The sequence below is a fragment of the Psittacula echo genome (assembly GCF_963264785.1).
Source record: "Psittacula echo genome assembly, chromosome: 9".
Taxonomy (NCBI): Eukaryota; Metazoa; Chordata; class Aves; order Psittaciformes; family Psittacidae; genus Psittacula; species Psittacula echo.
Window position 1 is genome coordinate 9,960,747 of NC_137745.1, and position 20,546 is coordinate 9,981,292.

Consider the following 20,546-nt stretch of genomic DNA (forward strand, 5'->3'; position numbering starts at 1 on the left):
TTTAAGTGCAAGTTTCAACACAAACTAAATGTTGAACCCTTCCAGGATTCCTTTCTAAGAGTAAGTGATCCAGAGGAGGATCTCCTTCAATGTGTATGTAATAACACAGTAAAAAGTAATTATTATGCCAGAGGAGGGCAATTTATAAGACACAAGTGTGGGGAATAATTATTTACCTTCATAACAAGCACATTTTTCTTGGTTCCTGTGCCATAAATGTAACTTTCTCCCAACAACAACTTTTTAAAAAGATGTTTGTCAACTTCTGTCATTCACAGATACACAACAAAGAAAAATGTATATCTTTCTAATGAGATGCACAGCCAAGGACGGTTGTCAGCATCATAGCACTGCTGTTGTGACATGTATTTCATTTTACTCAATACATAGCAGGAAAGCTGTTTAATCCAGCAGTCCAAGCGACGTCCAAATAGGCATTAATAATGTGGTGAATAACTGATCATCACTAGATGATTTTCAGAGAGATAAGGGTATTTCCCTCCCCCTTTTAAAAATATCCTCCTAGTTAGAAAACAGAGGCAGAAGTCAAGACTGTTGCCTGGCACCTCCTGCAATGGACACACATCTGCAAGTGCCAACCTGCTCACCGCTGAGCCCATCCTGTGTGCTGTGGATTTCAGCACTACATCAACAGATTGCAGCAGCACAGCAGGTGGAGCAGGAGGCGAGGGGAGAACCAATTAACGTGGATCGTGTTCCCCATTTTTCAAGGTAGATGGCGAATTCTGTTTCACAGACATGTACAAATTCGCTTACAAAACCCACTGCATAATACAAAGACATCTGTGTTTACCAAAGTAATCATTATTGTTTAATTCTGATTTTTTACACCATTTAACAAATAACTTTAGCTCTGATGAACATGGTGATTTTCATGACAGACTTAAAAGGAAAAAAGTTTCTAAGAAATGAGGAGCTGCTAACACATGCTAAGTATTGAGACAAGCATCACAGATCAAGGGCACCGCTTTGACCTCACATATTCTCACCCCATATACTCTCAGACAGCACGGCCCAACAGGGTTTTATTTGGTGGATTGCTGCCTTGCATCAGAACTTGAAGTAATCCTTGCACTGCTTCCTGCACCAGACTTTGTGGCCACACACAAGGGTAGACAGCACCATGTCAAATACCACGAGCAACCACGGGACTTAAACACCCCCATTTTGGGATTGACCCCTGCATCCACCCACAGCCACAAAGAGCTTGGTGCAATGGACACACCTGGCTCCTGGACCAGACCCACCACCATCACAGCTATGGGGAGTTTCCCATCGCTGCTCCTGCATTGCCACTTACAGCCTTCATCTATGCCCCTCTGCAGCTCTGCAGCACAGGCAAGCAGGCATGGCTGACATGCGAGGATGGGGGAGTTCGAAGGAGGAGTGAGCCGAGTCGAGACTCCGCTACATGTTCAGTGATTATAAGATTAGTGTGTTTTTATTTAAAGTATTATCTGTTAACATCCTGTATTACAGAAGTAGCACAACAGTATCGACAGACTGTCAATATTAATAGGAGTGTCTAATGTTATATCAATACTAATTTAATTTGTTATCTGCAAGCTGCAGGGCCTTTCTGAAGAAACAGAGGAACAAGAATGAGAAAGCCAAAGCAGTGACATAACAGGAGAACAACCCATTCCTTCAGCTTCTCCATCATTCAGTGGCACCCTGCTGTTTAACAGTTATCCTTGCTTCTTCTTTTGAGAAAATCCACTGACAACAAAACCCTCTTAGCTTTTTCCAATATCACCAGAACCTCCACACTCTTTCTTTTTGGCTAAAAAACATCTTTGCAGAACAGCATTTTTCCTAACTATGTATACCCAAAACCTGTAAAATCAGTGTATCAGACAATAGCAATTACAGGTCAGACGAGTAACTCACCCTTATGACATAGTGTTGATTCACAAAGGAGAATTTCTAGACCAGCGAATCACCCAAATTTGTACAGACCCTAAGGGACACATGAAAAAAACATGTTCTTCACATGCAAAATCTGCATTTTTAGGCTAAAACTTCTTGAAGACTTGTGTTTTAGTAAGTGTCCCCAAGAGTACACATGTTGGGAAGTCTGCCCAAAGCGTCAGGTGCTGCGAGGTGGGAATAAGCCCTTGTCCCTCTGGGTAGATGCTCGGCATAACCAGGATCAGCGCACCACTCCTGCGCTTCCCATCACTACTAATGTACTTTAAAGAGAGAGGAAGGCAGGTCCACAGTGATAAGTGAACAAAGTAACTGAGCTAATTATGTAAACATTCATTATCAAAAATATTTAAATATCCCGGTTTGCATTTTCTTTTTGTGGCAGAACGAGCAGCATCTAAGGACTCAGAGTTATCATCTAAGAAGTGAGTAAAAGAGGAAACTGCCTAAAATGAAGACACACTATTAAAGAAGACTATTTCTCTTGCTTTAGCACACCAATGATCCCAACTGTACTAGCTACAAAACATTAAGTGGGAATGCAGGGGAAAATACTCTTCTCCTTAAATACATTTCAAATAAGTGATTTATGATTTTCACACTGTGAAGGAAAAGAGGAAAAGAAGGTACTGTGGTAGGAAATTGGCTTACCTCATGATATTCCATGATGTGTGAACAGTTCCCACAAACAGGTGAATCCTCCTTCCCTCACTAGTGAGCCTGCTGGTTCGCCTGTCCTCCCTGCCCAGCCAGAGCCCTCTGCAGCACAGCAAGGCACAAGAAGCCCACCTCACCAACCACACCCTCACCACTTTACATCACCATGCCAAATTCCCAAGAGTAACGATACCCAAAGCTCTCTTGAAAATACCTCGAGAGAGTACTGAGTGCAGGCTGGAGGTGTGACAGACCCTCTGCACTCCCCGATGCTGGGCTGTATCACCATGGATGGTGGCATCCTCCAAACCCCACATCAGAACAAGTCAAAGAAACGTTTAAATTGGAGGTCGGGAAAACAGCTTTTATATTGTACTTAAAATGCTGACTTCTCTCTCTTAACCTGTCTGTGTCCTCCCACTAAGGTCTCCTTGCCGGATTCACAGAAATTTCCACTCACACAGAATTCTACCTTTAAACAGATCTTTGCTGCTACCCATGCCTCTTGCAGTCACACAGATTAACATTAATTGGTGGTTGCAAAGAAGCCGTGTCTGTCAGACTGCTTCCCAGAATGACAGAAAGAAGGAAGGAAGGCAGAAAACCAGGGAGAACAGTCTGTAGCCTTTGAAAACTAGGGGACTGCGCTGCTGAACAAATCACTTCCAGGCAGTTGGGGATGGAGCCAGAAAAGTATCTTTGCAAGAAAGAAAAACCACCAGTGAGGAAGCAACAAGCAAGCAATGGAAAGGGAAAAACTGTACCATAGGGAAGTTAATCCAAGAGCAGTCCCATAAATTGGAAAAGGATAAGAATAAAAATTATGAATTACTGGATAAGGATTAATGTAAGAGGAGTAGTTTCCTACCAGGAAATGGGGATTGAACGGCTCGTGCACAGTACAGCTGAGGACCTCAGAGAAGGCGGCAGGAAGAAATTACAATGCATGATGATGTAGGTTAGCCTGCAGACTAACAAAGCAAACTAAAAACAAGCTTCTGGGTCTGAGCACCCACCAGAGCAGCCCAGGTTACTTTGAGGAGTCTGCAGAGGAAAACAGAGCTCTCCAGCTCAGCAATGGAGGTTCTCTTTTGTGTTCTAAAGCTCCAAACCTCGCTGTTGGGATTTACATATACAGCAACAACACTCTCAGAGGATGGGTTCATTCCCAACTGCAGGGCTGGGGTTGCACTTCCTCACACAGGTCTACACCCCCCAAAGCACTACCAGAAATCAGCCATGAGCTACACAAATAGCACAGCACAGTTCAAGAAAGAGATTTGCCATCCAGGAATCCTCATTGCCAGTTGTATCTTACCTCTCTTCCCCCTTTCTCTTCACTGCCTCACATCTCTACAACCACCACTTCTGCAGCACTTCACCCTCCTTGGCCTCTTCACATGCTTCTAACCCCTTTTTCTCCCTCCAGAGGAGACAGCACCAGTAGGAGCAGCAGTCAGAGCTCATAACTTGCCTAACGAATGCCAGCCAGAAGTGATTTGTAGGCATAAAGCAGATTATTATTCTTTGAGAGAATGGAAAAGAAAAAGAGGGGCACAAGCTTAAGGTGTTGTTGATGAATGAAGATGAAAAGAAGATTTTAGGGTGAGAAGTGTTTGTCTAGTGTGACCTAAACTGTTCAAACCTCATTTGAGAGATGATGGACTTTTATTCCCTGCTATGTGTCACTTCAAAGTCTGAGGTTTATATTGAACAAGAAGTCTTCTCCTTCTAAGTAATTCTTCACTTTTTCCCAGAGTTTACTACACAGCACAATACCTGGAAATGCAATCACATTTAGTTTCTATAATAAAGTCATATAGTCACTAGTAGTACATACTAGAAGATGCATTTTATTGTTTTTCATTATGTAATTGTGTGCTTCATTGCTTTTCATCTGTTTTTCCTTGTGGGAGGTGGAACAGCCCAGGAATACCATTTTCCTCTGGATAATGTTCTAGGGGCAGAATGAAACCAACCCACCTGTGCTCCACTCGGATGCAGTGCCACCACCCTTCCCTCCTCTCTGCTCCCTGCAGGGGAGGATCAGACTCCTGATGACAGTTCACAGTGTGAGGCAAGGCAAATACAGCTTTTCTACCCCACAAGGCTTGGCCCTACTCAGAGAAGCCATCAGCAGTAAATACTTCAAGTAGGCAACAACGCCAGGCACAGCAGCGGCTTTAGTCACTGGAGATTTCTGAAGTCTTGCATTCAAGTCGCCCACCATCCTTCCTTCCATTCACACATCTCATGTCTCACCTGACATGGGTGGCAACGAGTGGAGTGGGCGCAGGAGCAAAGCCATCTCCAAGGAGGGCTCCACACACCTCCACTTGCAGAGCAGTTTGCCCACAGGTTCAAAGACCTCAGCCCAAACAAAAGGCTGCCAACTGAAACCAAATCAGAATATACTCCCCCGCCCTGCTCCACTTCTGCTTCCCTTGCATTCAAGTGGGTTTCATCCTGGCAAAATCACATCCCAGGAGTTACCATTCAATCTTCCCCCTTCTCATAAAGAAGGAAAACAAAAAGAGGCTGCTACAATGATAGCATATTCATATGCTGCTGGAGCAATCAAAGAGTCTCCTGAAACAGAAGTGGAGAGGAGATGCTTGCCCTGGACAGAGTCAGCTGGGACAGCAGGAAGGGCTGCAGAGCAATGTATCAGCAACTCAAAGGCATCAGAGTAAAATCTGATGACAAAAATGTTTCCCCTTCTTACACCTGGAGATGTCTTTGCTTTGGATCTTGGTTTGCTGAGAAAGTTGATGTTTGGAAAGTAGTCTATGTATCGTGAAACATGTTTTCTCCGAATAGCTAATGTCACAATTAGTTTTGAATATGGGGTTCCTCCTACTAACAGATATGATCATTCATTTATAGACGTTTACATTCCTGTACATTAAAAAAAGCCACATTATGCTAATAAATTATGCAACTAAACTATACTTGATGGGATATGCTCCTGTTTAGTATTCACACAAAGCACTTAACTGCTGGGTAGATTTACTGATTTACCATATCTATTCTTTTAAATGTGCCCCAAAATTTGTTTTCTCAGCACTTGCTCACTAAGATTGCTTTCAATATTGGCTTTGGGGGAGTTCATTTTATTTAGGTTCTCTATTAGAAGAGAAAGAACACCACAGATTCACTGAAACCTCATTTCTCCACCAGAACACTGATTCACACGGAAGCAAAAAGCATTCTGTGCTATTCCTGGCCCCAACCAAGGACACCAAATCTTCTCTGCACCCCACCCAGAAGAAAAGAAGGCAAATGCCTTTTATTTGAGATGCTCTGGTCTCCTGCACTCCAAACACACAGACCTCCTGCTAATGCCTTTCCTCTCCCCCATCATCAGCAAATTTCCACTGCAGCCCAGCTAAGCCCTTGGAGATCTCACAACTGTGCAACCAAGCTCAAACTAGGGAGCTTGAAATTATGCTCCATCAAGTTGCTCCATCTCACTACACTTTTACAGCTTAAAAAAAAAAATAAATATCAAACTCTATTGAATTTCTCTCTACACAGCTGCATCTCTAATGAACCCCCATAAAAGTTTAAACTTACATTCGGTAATCATATGCAATTGAAACATCATAAAATGAGAAGTCAAGGAACTGTATGTGGGCTGCAATGACTTGTCTTATTGTATTCATTCCCTTAATAAATATATCTTAAAAATAACCTCACAGTCACACATTTGCAATATAATATAAAAATAACACTGGATTCAAATTATTAAACAGGTAATTTAATAGAACGAGAATTGAAATGTAGGACAGAGTGCAACTTTATGCTGAAGGAATAGGATGACTTTAGCCAACACAACTATTTTTCTTTTTTGCATTATCTTTGCATTTGTAACACTGTAACATCCATGTAACCTTGACACTGTAGTCACCTTAGTAACAAACAAGTGTAACATTCACTTAGGATTGAAATCCCAGTAGGGTACTTGATTCAAGTAAAACAAAAATTGGAGGCCCCTACTCTGTTGCTTTTTTCTTAGTCACTTTCATAGGCTAAAAGGATTTAAAAATAGATATATTTGTCCACTATTAAATCTACAAAGCATAACCATTTAATTTTAATGCAAAATGGAAACAAATATAACACCTTTAAAAAACACGATGCTAAAAAGAGAAGCAAATTATTTAAGTTCTGGATCAGCGCAGCTTGCCAAATTCACACCCAGTACAGACCAAGATTTAAACCCGTCTTACCCACCAAGAGCAGCTGCTGTGCTGGGGGACCACTGTACCAGCAACACCTCCAGGCAGAGGACACCCTCCACTGTGTCACCACAGCTCAAAGCTGATGGAGGGGGACAAGTACCTCCAGTCCAAGCATCACCGAGCCAGGACTCCACCTGGCACAGGCTACCCTCCTGGTTGCAAGCTTAGCTTCTGCTTTGCATAGCTGGTTTCATTTAAACTGAGGTATGTTAAATGAAAGAAATAAGGCAAGAGTCCTGTCAGTGCCCAGAAAAGGAAAGGCCCTTTCCTTAACAATGGTCAAGACCAGACACTTCAGAGAAAGGTACAAGAAACATCTGAATTGAGAGTTTTCACCTCTGAAAAGCGGTTTCTGCCTAACCCTTTGTTAGCTTTGTCCTAAAGCAAGAGCTTTACTAACTTGTAAAATCAAATCAAATAAACCTGCTCCTACCCAAGGTACCTGCAGATGTTTCGATTACCTAAAATTAATCAAAGTTAAATCCTCCTTGTTTCACATCTAGTCCTTTGTAGCTAGGATTTACAGTTCTACTGAATGAACACCTAGTTCTATTTCAGGAAAAAAACCCCACACTTAACTGCAATCTAAATCATCTGAAGCCATCTTTTACTTCGCTCATGTTGGCTTGCTCTTCTCACAACTCCAAAGCCACAAACTTTCTGCCCCTCCAGAAGAGCCAGCCCATTGCTTCGAGTGCACCAGCACAGTCCCATCCACACATCCCACTTGTCAACCGGGGCTGCCATCTGCCAGGGCTCCGTCATGCTTTTATTAAGTCCCTGATGAGCGTGATTCAATTAATGTCGCCTGAAAAGCAACTACACAGCAAATGAAAGGTAACAAGGAGTTGCAACAGTACTGGGGGGGCACGGTGGAGGGCAGTCCAGCCAGAGGACACAGCAAACCTGTTACTGCACATAGCAAAATGGGTTTGATCTGCTTACATCCAGGGTGGTGATGGCAGGGATGCTGAGGAGAGAAAAAGAGTCCGGAGAAGTGAGACATTTAGAATGTCTCTGCCACCGTGCCACTGGGAAGGCAAATGGAAAGTGCACGCACGATTTTTATCTGGTTATTCTGACATTTTGCCTATATGTAGCACTGTGGTGCCAATCACCAGCAAATTCCAAACGGAGCTATTAGCTGTACCGCACTGGAGGCCTGCAGGATGCCCACCAACCCATCAGCAGGTCCATACTCAACACAGCTGGAGGAGTGGGCTCCTTCTGCTGGTGGAAACAAGGACTCGGCTAAATGTGGCGAGCTACAAGTTTCTGCAACAACGTGCAAGTCTCCAACATGTGGCCCGTAACGTAGCTGTTGCCATGGTAAATATTCATGTTTAGTGAAAAGTGTTAAATCTTGTATCATAAGTTAAATCAGCTGCCAAGACACATTTTCACAAGTAGGGGAATTTTTGTCTTTTCAGAATGGAATGTTTTTCAGTTGACATTGATTTTTCCTTAAAATAAGTCCCCCAGAAAGGAAGCCAATCACACGTGAGGCAGTCCAAGAGCTGAATTACTCTACTCCTTCTCTGAATCATCAACAAGTGTTGTGTGCTAGTGTGTGTGTGTGTACAAATGCACTGTAGCTTCATGAATCCCATCCTCCTATACAATGAGCAGTTACACCATTTATTCAGAGTATTAAACTAATGATCCCAGCAGAAATAGCAGTGATATTTCATATTTTGGGTGATGAGACTTCAACAAGGAACTTCTCTAAGGAAGCATCCCAAAAGAAATAATTAAGTTCAACTTGGCCTAGTCTCTCCACAAACACAAGACTCAACCCTTACCAATATACAGTTGTTTATGTAGGTCAATGACAGACTAAGTAATAGTATATTTACCTGCTTCTGTGTTTCTTGATGAGTATTTCAAAAGAGGACAAATGGTTTTAATACGATTAATAATAATTCAATAATTATTCATTCAATAATCAATAATTCAATAATTCATTAATACAAGGTGAAGTTCCTGACGACTGGAAGAAGGGAAATATAATCCCCATTTTCAAGAAGGGGAAAATGGATGACCTGGGGAATTACAGAGCAGTCAGTCTCACCTCTGTGCCTGGCAAAATCTTGGAGCAGATTCTCCTGGAAGGCATGCTAAGGCACATGAAAAACAAGGAGATGGTTGGTGACAGCCAGCATGGCTTCACTAAGGGGAAATCCTGCCTGACCAATTTGGTGGCCTTCTATGATGGGGCTACGAAACTGATGGGACAGTGGCAGAGCAGTTGACGTCATCTACCTGGACTTGTGCAAAGCCTTCGACACTGTCCCACAAGACATCCTTGTCTTTAAATTGGAGAGACATCAATTTGATGGGTGGACCACTCAGTGGATTAAGAACTGGCTGGATGGCCGCACGCAAAGAGTTGTGGTCAATGGCTCCATGTCCAGCTGGAGACCGGTAACGAGTGGTGTCCCTCAGGGATCGGTGTTGGGACCGGTCTTGTTCAACATCTTTGTTGGTGACATGGACAGTGGGATTGAGTGCGCCCTCAGCAAGTTTGCCGATGACACCAAGCTGTGTGGTTCGGTTGATACGCCGGAGGGAAGGGATGCCATCCAGAGGGACCTCGACACGCTTGTGAGGTGGGCTGATGCCAACCTTATGAAGTTCAACCATGCCAAGTGCAAGGTCCTACACCTGGGTCGGAGCAATCCCAGGCACAGCTACAGGTTGGGCAGAGAAGATATTCAGAGCAGCCCTGCAGAGAAGGACTTGGGGGTGTTGGTCGATGAGAAAATGAACATGAGCCGGCTTCAGTGTGCACTCGCAGCCCAGAAAGCCAACTGTATCCTGGGCTGCATCAAAAGGAGCATGACCAGCAGGTTGAAGGAGGTGATCCCGCCCCTCTACTCTGCTCTTGTGAGACCTCACTTGGAGTATTGTGTGCAGTTCTGGTGTCCTCAACATAAGGACATGGAACTGTTGGAACAAGTCCAGAGGAGGGCCACGAGGACAATAAGGGGGTTGGAGCACCTCCCGTATGGAGACAGGCTAAGAAAGTTGGGGCTGCTCAGCCTGGAGAAGAGAAGGCTGCGTGGAGACCTCATAGCAGCCTTCCAGTACCTGAAGGGGGCCTACAAGGATGCTGGGGATGGACTATTCATCAGGGACTGCAGTGACAGAACAAGGGGTAACGGGTTAAAACTTCAACAGGGGAAGTTTAGATTGGATATAAGGAAGAAATTCTTTACTGTGAGGGTGGTGAGGCACTGGAATGGGTTGCCCATGGAGGTTGTGAATGCTCCATCCTTGGCGGTGTTCAAGGCCAGGTTGGATGAGGCCTTGGGTGACATGGTTTAGTGTGAGGTGTCCCTGCCCATGGCAGGGGGGTTGGAACTAGATGATCTCAGAGTCCTTTCCAACCCTAACTATTCTATGATTCTATGAATTTCAGATAGACAAGAGAGAATTAATGCATAATTGGCTAAAAAAGAAAACCCTTGTTGCTTTTATTCATTTAAAAACTGTTGAGAGGAAACCCGACTGTTACCAGTTCAAGATCTGCAAAATTACATGCATGTGTCCTTCTACTGCTAAACTACTCAAAATTGGCTCATTCTAGCATGTTATGGTTAATCTTCTGTACTTAAAGCAAAATGCATTTTCAACAGAAGGTTCTTTAGAATAAGGGGGGAAATGGTAATTCAGTAATTAGTCCAATTTCATTCAGAGCAGGGTAAATAACTCTGATAACAGAGCAACAAAGCAGAACTAGTCCTTAAGTCTGAATCGAAAAGACAAAGCAGTCATCTGCTTTGACACTCTGCAATGGCAATAAAACCATGAATAGCAATGACCTTGCTTTCTCCTGCCCAAGCCCCATACCAGGGAGAACCTCTCTTGCTGACACACACAGGGAGGACTCAGTCCCCAGACCAGCCCTGCAGATGAACCAATGCCCTGCTGAATGTCCAACAGCTCTTTGTCAGTGTTGGTTTTCTGCTTCCACATCAGATTTCACCTTGGTTGCGTCTTCTGTGCTGAGGACTTTGCCCAACAGATTCCCTTCTTCTTTACCTACCTCCGAGTAGCAACAGCCAGCAGCCAGTCACATCCTTGTTTCCAAGTTAAGAAACACTTCTTATTCCTCCTCCTCTCTCTAATTATTGCTCCACAATCGACTTGCCATACCCCATTGCCAGATCTGCACCTTAGCTCCTCACCTCTAGTGATTAAAACTCAAATGCTCCTCCCATGTATTCCACAAAAGACATTTTCTAGCAAGCAAGCTACTGCCTTACACTTGCTTACCTCTTTCTCTACTGAAACCAGCTCTACCAAAAGGCTGAAGCATATTTAGCCTTCCCAGCACCCCGCTTGTCTCTTATTTTACATGGTTCACTGTTCTCATTCTGCCTTCTCTCCTTTCTCTCCCCAGCACTACAAAAAGACATCTTTTGTGACACCTTAAAAAGATCCCTGAATTAACATGACTTGCACTGTGTGGTATTTTCAGACCAGTCATTTGCTAATGTTGCAAACACAGTTAGGAAGTCAGGGACTTACCAGAGCAGATGAAAGCTGAAGAAATACAATGGAAAGCTTTTACCTGCCAAGCTCTCTGGTTAGGGTTCTAAGTTGCCCTCGGATCTAAATAAGCCATAAAAGACCCATATTAAGGAGATGTACAGGCACATTGCTGTAAATATCAAGTGTGGCTTTTTCCATCCTCCTATAGACATGGATTTCTGCTACCATGATTTGGAGGCTGGTAGTCATAGGTGGTTTAAATTCTTGGTGTGAAAAAAACCTCAGAGCATTACTGACAATTAAAAACAGCTTTTACACATGCACAATAAGGCTTCTCATGCTTTAAAAAAAATAATATGCATATCCATATTACCATCATAATAAGTGCCACAGAATGACATGATATGATTGAGTATAATGGCTCCTTTGGAGCCATTATGGTCGATCAGTAAATAATACACTTTTGAAATTGTCTAACTACATATTTACACTTGTCAACTCTCATACACTTCAGTGACAGAATTTAAAAGAAACACTGTAAAAAACTGTAAGAACATTAAACCACAAAAATATTATGCTGAAGTAGTATTAAGGTTTGACTTAAAAACACGGAAATTCCAGGTTAAGGCCAAATCTCCAACAATGAGAGAGTCTTTAGTTCACCAAGCAGTGCCCGAGTGGCTGCTGTGGTCCAGGCAAAGTGAGAGATGAGGCAGAGATGGGCAGGAAGGCAGGGTACCAGAGGGTCATGGTTGTCCAAGGCATAAGGCGAGCACCAAACCCCTGTGGAAGGCTCTGGCCACCAAATTCACTGGTGAGAGCCAGCCCGCCCGCAGTGACTTGTCTGTTCAGCAAGACACCATTTTATGGTATTTAAAATAAAAACAAAGTCTGGACCTTTTCTATGTTTATTCAGATGAAATTCCCAATTAAGTTGAGAAGAATTAGTCTTCATTTATTTCGGAAGAGGCCCCGTTGAGACACTGGGAGTTTTGCCTAGCTGAAACACATGGAGAAAAACTTCAGGCTTTGACCCTAAAAAGGCATTGTCAAAAAAATATGTTAAACAAACATGACAGCGGAACATTAATATCCCAAAGATTCACTCCATGTGGGGAAAAAAAGAAGACTGGGAAGAAAGATGTTTTTTCAAGAGTAAAATAATGGGCTTGGCACAGGCTCTTTTAATTGATAATTCTGTGTCTCTTGTTCAGCTGCAGTCACTTTTGCTCCAAGCAGTGGTGGCAGCAACTTTATTGGTTCCAGTAGAGCTCTGCTGAAAACAATAAGCATCAAGCCCCCAAACACCATCTGCCTTTCTGCGAGGGTCACATCCTGCTACTGCAGAGTCAAGGGGATATTGAATGCAGAGCACCCCCAGGCCCGCGGCACCTCCTTCACAACAAAAGGACCCCAAATGCATCAGATGCTCTTCACTACAGTCCTGAACCGTGCTGTAAAAAGCAATGATGGATATTTTCCCAGAGCAAAGGTCTTCCTTTCATATATCTGTATCTATACCTATCTCCTTGCTCAAACTTATCTATTACTTAGCTTGTGAGAATAAAATCCATAAAGGCTTGGCATGGCAGACTGCTGAAGTTGTTTGAAGACACAACCACCACACCCCTGTCAAGAGGGAATTACAGCTCGGTTTTATAGTCAACTCTCCCCTCGACTGACTGATGACAGAGCAGCCTCCCTCTACGTTCAGCATCTGGGATTTTACAGCCGCTGTATATAAATGGGATTTTCATGACAAACAACTCTGTATTTAGTTTCCTTGTATATCTGAAAGTGAGAATGATCTCTTAAGGTTTTGCTGGGAAGGAGTATTAATGAAGACAAAGAGTATTTCAGAGTATTTCCCCCAGGAGCATTATCACAATGACAATATAATGACAATGTCCTACACAAGTATTTAAGTCCACATCCTCCTCCCAAAACAGCTCTTCAGGACCCTCCTGTATGCAAATCCCAGAAAACAACCCTTGCAGCCCCCTCCCCCCAGCCAGCACCCCACCATCCCACAACCACCTGAAAAGGACAGGATCTGCTATCAGCTCAAAGAGCTTTCTCCAGTTCCCCCTTTCATAAGCACTCCCTGGAGATGTTTGCTTTTGTCTAAACATTATAAACCATGGTACAACAAAGACTTAATAAACCCTGTTGCCTTTTTCACTTTACACAGCGTCTGTCTCCTCTCACCCTACCTCGCAGCTCATGCAAATGTCAGAGTGAGAACAGTTTTTGCATCTCCTCGGGTCGCCCCAGAGTGATATAAGCAAAGGTAAACAAACTACCGAAGTCTGGGTATTTCTGCTTCAGAGGGGATGTAAATCAGTGGAAGAAAGCTTGGAATAAACTGGCAATACGAGGGCAGCTTATTGAAGTTTCCTCCCCCAGCTCCATGTTCCCTCAATGTAATATAGCTGACATAACCCTACACTAAGGGAAAAAAAAACAACCCAAAGAGATATAAATATTTCCCCCAAAGTCAAAGACACTTTCTTCAAGATGTTTGGTCAACTCTTACAGAAAGAGAAAAAGCATTTTCCTACCAAAGGCAGAAATCTTCACCTGTAAGAACTCAGGAGGAGATGGGACACCACCCTGAGTTCTCAGGATGGGCACAGGCTTCACATGGGACAACTCAAAGAGGAGACCAGACACCACCAGTGCTTGGGATGGGCACAAGCTCCACACAGGACACCTCAACACAGAAGAACCTGGGATACAGCAGGTGGTTGGCTCCTGTCATACCACATACACCACTTTCCAAACAACAAGCAGAGCAAGAGCTTCATCCCAGGGCTCAAAGCAGAAAATTACTGGTCCTGTGTAGAGCTGAAAGCCCCCTGGGAAGATGGGATTTTAAGAGCAGCAGCCCCAGCTGCCACCTAATTGTCTGACCAGTGGATGCTCCAAATCCACAACCTCCTCACACCATTATCTCCTGGCAGAAAGATGTTACCTGCTCCCACTCTTCCCTCCCTGCCCCATGCTTAAAGCTGTCTGGCTGCTGGTGAGGAAATGAGTCTGCCTTGCTCTACCTTTCTCTCCATCACTTCGCTGTCTGTGAGGACCAGTAAGAATATGTTTCAGCTGCTCTTACACTTCTACAGCATCCATTTCCTGAGGCCCTTATGGAAAAAAACTGTATCCCATCTCCTGCTGATGGTAGTTTTATCAGATAATAGCATGAAGCAGGAATGATCCCATAAAGCTGTTACTGATACCCAAAGATATCTGAACAGCAGCAGCGAAATAGAGATCATGCTCATTGCGTTCACCCATCAATGGGCAAAACCTGAAGAGCAACCAAGGGAAAGGCAAAGACTGTCTTCCACAGAGCACATCATTACTCAAACCTGCCACAAGGAGCTATCTGGCTCTTCTGTTTTTCTGCATGCATACTTTATTTTTTAATATTTTATTTTAAAACCTGCTGAAATTCAATGGCTCCAGTCACAGGAGTGCCAAGGAAAAGAAGCCTCTAGTCCCTGCGAGGGACTTTCCTCTGTGCTGGCTTGACACATAAAATCTGTTTCTTCAATTATGCCTTCCCTTTTACCCATTTTAGACGTGATGGTGCGAAAACATAATAAAAGCTTCTGGAAAAAAAGAATTCCAGGAAACCGAGAAAGTATTCTTCAGATTGTATTTAGAGGCTGTGGCTCACAGACGCTTTAATACCAGGAGAATAGCCACCTGCATACCTCAGCTCTGCCCCTGCACCATGCTCTCACACCTTCCCAAAGCACTAGCATCTCCATCTCCAGCATCCTAAGAACTCTCCTGTTCAATAAAAACTGTTACTGCAATACCAAACTCCAGCTACAAAACCTACTTTGCACTTCTAACACTCTGCATGTGAAGAGGCACTGGTGTTCTCCAAGAGTTTGTTGTACACACGCTTGTGATCCACGCAAACTCAGAACATCTTCACACTATGTGACATCTCTGCTGTGCCACCCCTAGCTTAAAACATATCTTAAAGCACCTGAAGTATCAAGTAAGGGATTTTTAATCATGCATTGAGAAATTGCAAAGCCAGGGCAAAGCCTTGCAGATAAAAGCTCTGCTCAGGACTTATAGTTCATCACCTTCACACAGCACAATCTTTTCCTGTTAAGTGATTTAATCGGAACGATGGATATAATTCGTATGATAAAACAGAGTACTTGAAAAATTGTGCTAAGCAATCATTACAGTCATAGCAAAGTCAGGGCTTGTTCTTCTACTGCAACAAAAAAATCTGTATTCAGTTTCATAAATGTATAGCAACGAAAAATACCACTAATTCAGCCAGGATAGAAGTCTACAATAAAGCCCTCATTTTCGGTGTGAGAAGATTTTTGCACTGAGAAGGCATGAAATTCCCCTTCCTCCTAGTGATGAGAAATGTCCCTTGATGCCCCATCTCCTCCAGGACGCAGGCAGAGTGGATATAATTTTCAAAACTAATATGTACACAGAATAACATGGTTAACATCATCCAATGAATTTAGATCCACCTACACGGTATAAATATATCTAGATAAACTGTCACCTTCAGCAGAATTCATTAAAATAATGTTGTATCTTCCTTGTTAAATGTAATTTTTTTAATTGAAATTTAATCTTACTGCATTATTTGGTAGATTTTTAATTGACATTTGTAGTAATTAATTGGTAAGCATTACAGCTTTGTCTGAAGAATTTAAAACTAAATTTGACATCGAGATTGGCCAGCCACTGCTGTGAGGTGCCTGCTGGGAGCATTTCATCATCCTCCCAGCCCCTCCTGCTGATCAGAGGTGGGAGATGATGGTCTCTTTCTTATAGTCATGAATTACATTACTAATGTATTCCATTACCACCACGCAAATGTCATGTTAATTCCTGATCATCATCAAGTCAGACAATGGTTTCCATGCTGGCACCCAGCCAATTAGCGGTGTGGAAAAATATTCCGCCAATTATATAACTTGAATTAGGTTAAGGACTCAAGAGAAAGCAAAATAAATGCTTTGAAAATACTTCTGAGATAAAATGTAAGTTGACACTGTCTTCATGTGCTATAGCCGATGTTATACAATCTGATAGGCAGCTGCCAACATTCATAACTGTTTATTAAATCTAGCCTCTCTTTATAGTGGCAGCTAAGATCTGTATTTTTACCAATATTAGGTTCATTGTGTTATGAAAAAAGACCAAAATACTTAGGAGCATTCACACCAGCTTATAAAACACATTACACAGTATATTAAATTGTTAAAATTACTTCTTCTCTCCTCCCCTCTGCCACAGAGAAAAGTTTCATGGGCAGAAAAGTTTCAGAAAAACAAAGTCTTTCTGTAGCCACTGATGCTTTATGGAGGAAGGGAGATGCTGTGAAGACAGAAGTGCCATCTCTGGGCTGCTGCCACCTCTCTAGCTGTGCAGTTCTGCCAGGGATGCCAGGCTCAGCTCCCGGAGCTCTGCCCCATTCCCGCCATTCCACCAACCCACATCTGGTTGTGCTAAACCCACTGACCTGCAGGAACCCACTCCTGCTCTGCAGCTGTGGACAAAGCCGGCTTTTGCCCTCTTGGCTATCACAAGAAGCAAACAAAGCACTCTGAGTAACCAGAAGCCTGTCCACCAGATGAGAAGACTGCAGCAGGACTGTGCATTCTTGCAAGAAAAGGTCACTACGAAGCCTGGTGAAAAAGCCTCCAGCCGTGCAGGGACATGGCAAGTTTCTAACACCGTGAGCCGGCAACTCGCTGCACAACAGGGTTTTTGTGCCACCCCATTATTCTGATTCGTTCTGTTCTTAACTCAATTCATTGCACAAGCACGGTTATCTCCAATTTAAAAATGTACACAGCACCAGTTCCTTGACTTTAAAAATTTGTAACTACGAGCAATTTGTTAAAACCTTTTACCGTATCTTTCTGTCTCATTTTCCTAGGTGCTGCAACAAGGCAATTCACTGCTCTGGCTGCTTACCCTAGATGACCTTTGCCTGCCATAAAATGGCATATAACTAAACGCTCAGCTTTAAATAGAACCCTTGCCTCTTCGAAAGGTCCTATTTATTCAGTGAACACAATCAGCAGAAACCACATTTGGTTACTCAATAAGCTAGAAACTTCTAAACCGCGTATGGTGGTGAATGAATTCCTGACATCACCAGGGACACTCAAGTGGGGAACAAGAGAGACCGTTGAGAAGTGGCTCTTGCTGCAGCTGGAGGAAGGATCACTCCTTTAAGCTGAACTCTCCAGGAAAACAAGAACAAAAACTGAATTAGCTCAACACGTACCCTCTGCAGTCAGCACATTGCTAGGCAACTTACCATCTCTTGATAGAATTATGGTGGAGGGCTGGTCGTACATCAGGGTTAAGATGAACACAAGCACCAGTTTTGGCCAACTGCTCCCTTCCAGTGGGAATGCTCAATGCCTGGTCATTTCCTATTATTATTTTGCAGTATTTTCTAAGCACCTAGAGAATCTAATGCATTCAGAAGGTATTTTAAAGCTATTACACGACATGAAAATTTTAAGATAACTGGAAGTCAGTAAATTTTAAGAGGACTAGCGTGAGTCTTTTTCTTTGTTCAAACCAGCATTTGGAGAGAGTTAACAATCCTTCTTTTCATTGCTTTTATTTTTTAATACTGAAGCTATCCAGAGGGCACACTGCTCGAACTCCAGATGCCAGCTGGCCACAGCTTCACACCTCCATAACTCAACCTGGAATTTCAATTTACCATTTTCTTCCATTTGCCACCGCTGGGACCAGACACAAAGTCTCTTTACAGGCAGTGCCATGGGGCTATCACAACACCCGGTGAAGTCAAACTTAACCCATGCCAGCCTTAGAAGGGCCTCAATCTTAAATAGTGACCTGGATGGTAAGATTTGGACTCTAGGCATTATTTACAGTTATTAAAGAAGTATTAAAGAAATGCATAGACTGCTTTAAATAGAGGCATGTAGCTTACAATGTACCTTGCATATAACCCCAAGTTTTCTATGCATACTTCATAGGCACAAAGAAATAATTAATTAGCTAGCCACTGTGATTAATATCAATTGATTCACACATGACAGAGCAGTGAGAAATTTTTGCACCACTGGAGAAGTCTGGAGTTGGTCCCCGTTTGGGGATCTCAGTCCTATCAGTGAGGGTGGTAATTCAGACATGAAGGAAATGGTAAGAATCCCTCTCCTGCATGCACACTTTGAGCTGCCATATGGGTTTATTCAACTGTTTACTACACCAGTCGGCAAAAACTGAACAGCTATTATAATCTTTGCTAAATGACATGGTAATTATGCTACCTCTGGAAAAGAAAAAAAAAAGAAAGAAAAAATGGAAACTTTAAAAAAAGAAGTAACAATTCACTGATGGGTGAATTTCTCAGGTTTTATAATCTTTAAATTGAAATGCACTTTCTACCACACAGAGGAATTTTAAATATATAACAGAAAACTGATTTTTTTTAAACTATTTGTGTTCCCATTCCCTACATAATTTAATTATGCAGATTTCTGAGTTTTGAAAAATTTCTTACATAGACCTTCCAATTTTCCTGTAAACTCAGATGACTCTTGTCTTCCCCAACCTCAGTCTTCTGATTAATGAAGAAATATTGCCCCTCTTCTCACCCTAGGAAAGAGGAGAGGGCACAGCAAGGCTTCTCGTGCCAAGCTGCTGGGAGGCAGGGACAGCCAGGGAAGGCACAACCACCACTCACTTGGCACAAAAAGGACAAACAGGCTTCTCCGGTGGCTAACACTACAGGGAAATGGCAATTGCCCATTAACACAGAAGGGGTTGCCCCACATTACCCTCTCAAGCTTTACCAAGTGCACCCAGGCCAAAACCCACTATTAAAGCCATTGCCCCCACATTCCTCCAGGCTGGGCTTTGCAGCACCAACGCCACACTAAACAGGGCAAGCACGTGACAAGACAGCTCTCCTGCGTACCAGTGACACCATTTTGTCACTGGGATGCAAGTGCAGCAAACGGTGGAGGCAATTATTTGTTGGCAATGGCTCCTTTGAGAGTCTATCAAGTGACATATGATGGAGAAGAGACCTCTCCATATTTATATTTAATCATGACATGGATTGCCCACATAAGCATGTTTAGACCCTGTCTACCTGCAAGGCTTCAGTTTCGCGCAGTAGCTCTGCCTGCATCGCTGAACTCCAGTTTCACCACCAAAGGCCTCATAGCTCATAGGATTTGAGGGTATGGAGAGAAAAAAGGAAGTTAATGTTTTTCTCTATATTGATAATATTTGGTATTACTGCTATGTCATTACAATGAAGGTCCTTTGTGTGTGTGTGTGTGTGTGTGTGTGTGTGTGTGTGTTAAAAGCAAGTCACTGCTATTCTTTAAATCATAGACAATACAAAAAAGAAACCCCACACCCCACCATATATAAAGGGGAGAAAAGGGTGATAGGGAGATTGTAAGAAAGAGTAAGTGAGAGTTACTGCAAACTCAGGTTTGACGACTCACCAGTTTTACTTGCAGGCATCACACATATCCACTCATGACTCAGGGCAAAGATGGGAAAGGATCGAAACCCTTATCATGGCAAATGTGTCTGGAAGCTGGAGTCACTCAGAAAAAATGTTCTCAGGAGACTGAAAGACAAAAACATGTTTTAAAACTTCACTCAGAATCATATCAAAGCCTACCGTTTTCCTTTGAAAATAAAAGGTGGTTATAAATGCTGGAGGTGGGGTGAGCGCTACAGGAGCATTACTAGGTATCAAACATTTTCACACAGCAGACTTTATTTGGCTTTAAATAAAACTGAATCTTACAATATTAAGAAAGGTTTTAAAAGACGCATTTATTTCACATTTGCAAAGTGCTCCTCCGACAGGCAAGCTTATGTTCCTTCTAAATACCAAAATGTGTCACCATCCAAGCCCATATTCTGCTCGAAAACACTTCACTGTGCACAAAATCCAGATATTTTAACCTACTTAGCATTATCAAAATACAACAGTCTCTGAATTTCTGAAATATTTACTCTCTGCCTTCACTCCCTGCATCCTGATAAAACCTTAACAAAATGTAGAATCTCTTGTTGGCAATAACCTTTCCTCCGAGGTAAGGAAAAACACATATAAAAACTATTTGATGTTCAGGGTGAAAAGGCAAAATTTGCAAACATCAGTTAAGAAATACCAATTAGTAT

The 20,546-nt window shown here is 42.8% G+C and overlaps 1 protein-coding gene across 1 annotated transcript in view; it reads right to left on the minus strand.

Moving 5' to 3' along the window:
• The window catches only part of FOXP1 (forkhead box P1), a 342,476-nt gene extending 322,532 nt beyond the window's left edge, over positions 1-19,944 (minus strand). Inside the window, exon 1 of the mRNA XM_080625719.1 lies at positions 19,856-19,944. The gene's annotated coding sequence lies outside the window, so the exon portion shown is untranslated. The remainder of the gene's footprint in view (positions 1-19,855) is intronic.
• Between the last annotated feature and the right edge of the window lie 602 nt (positions 19,945-20,546).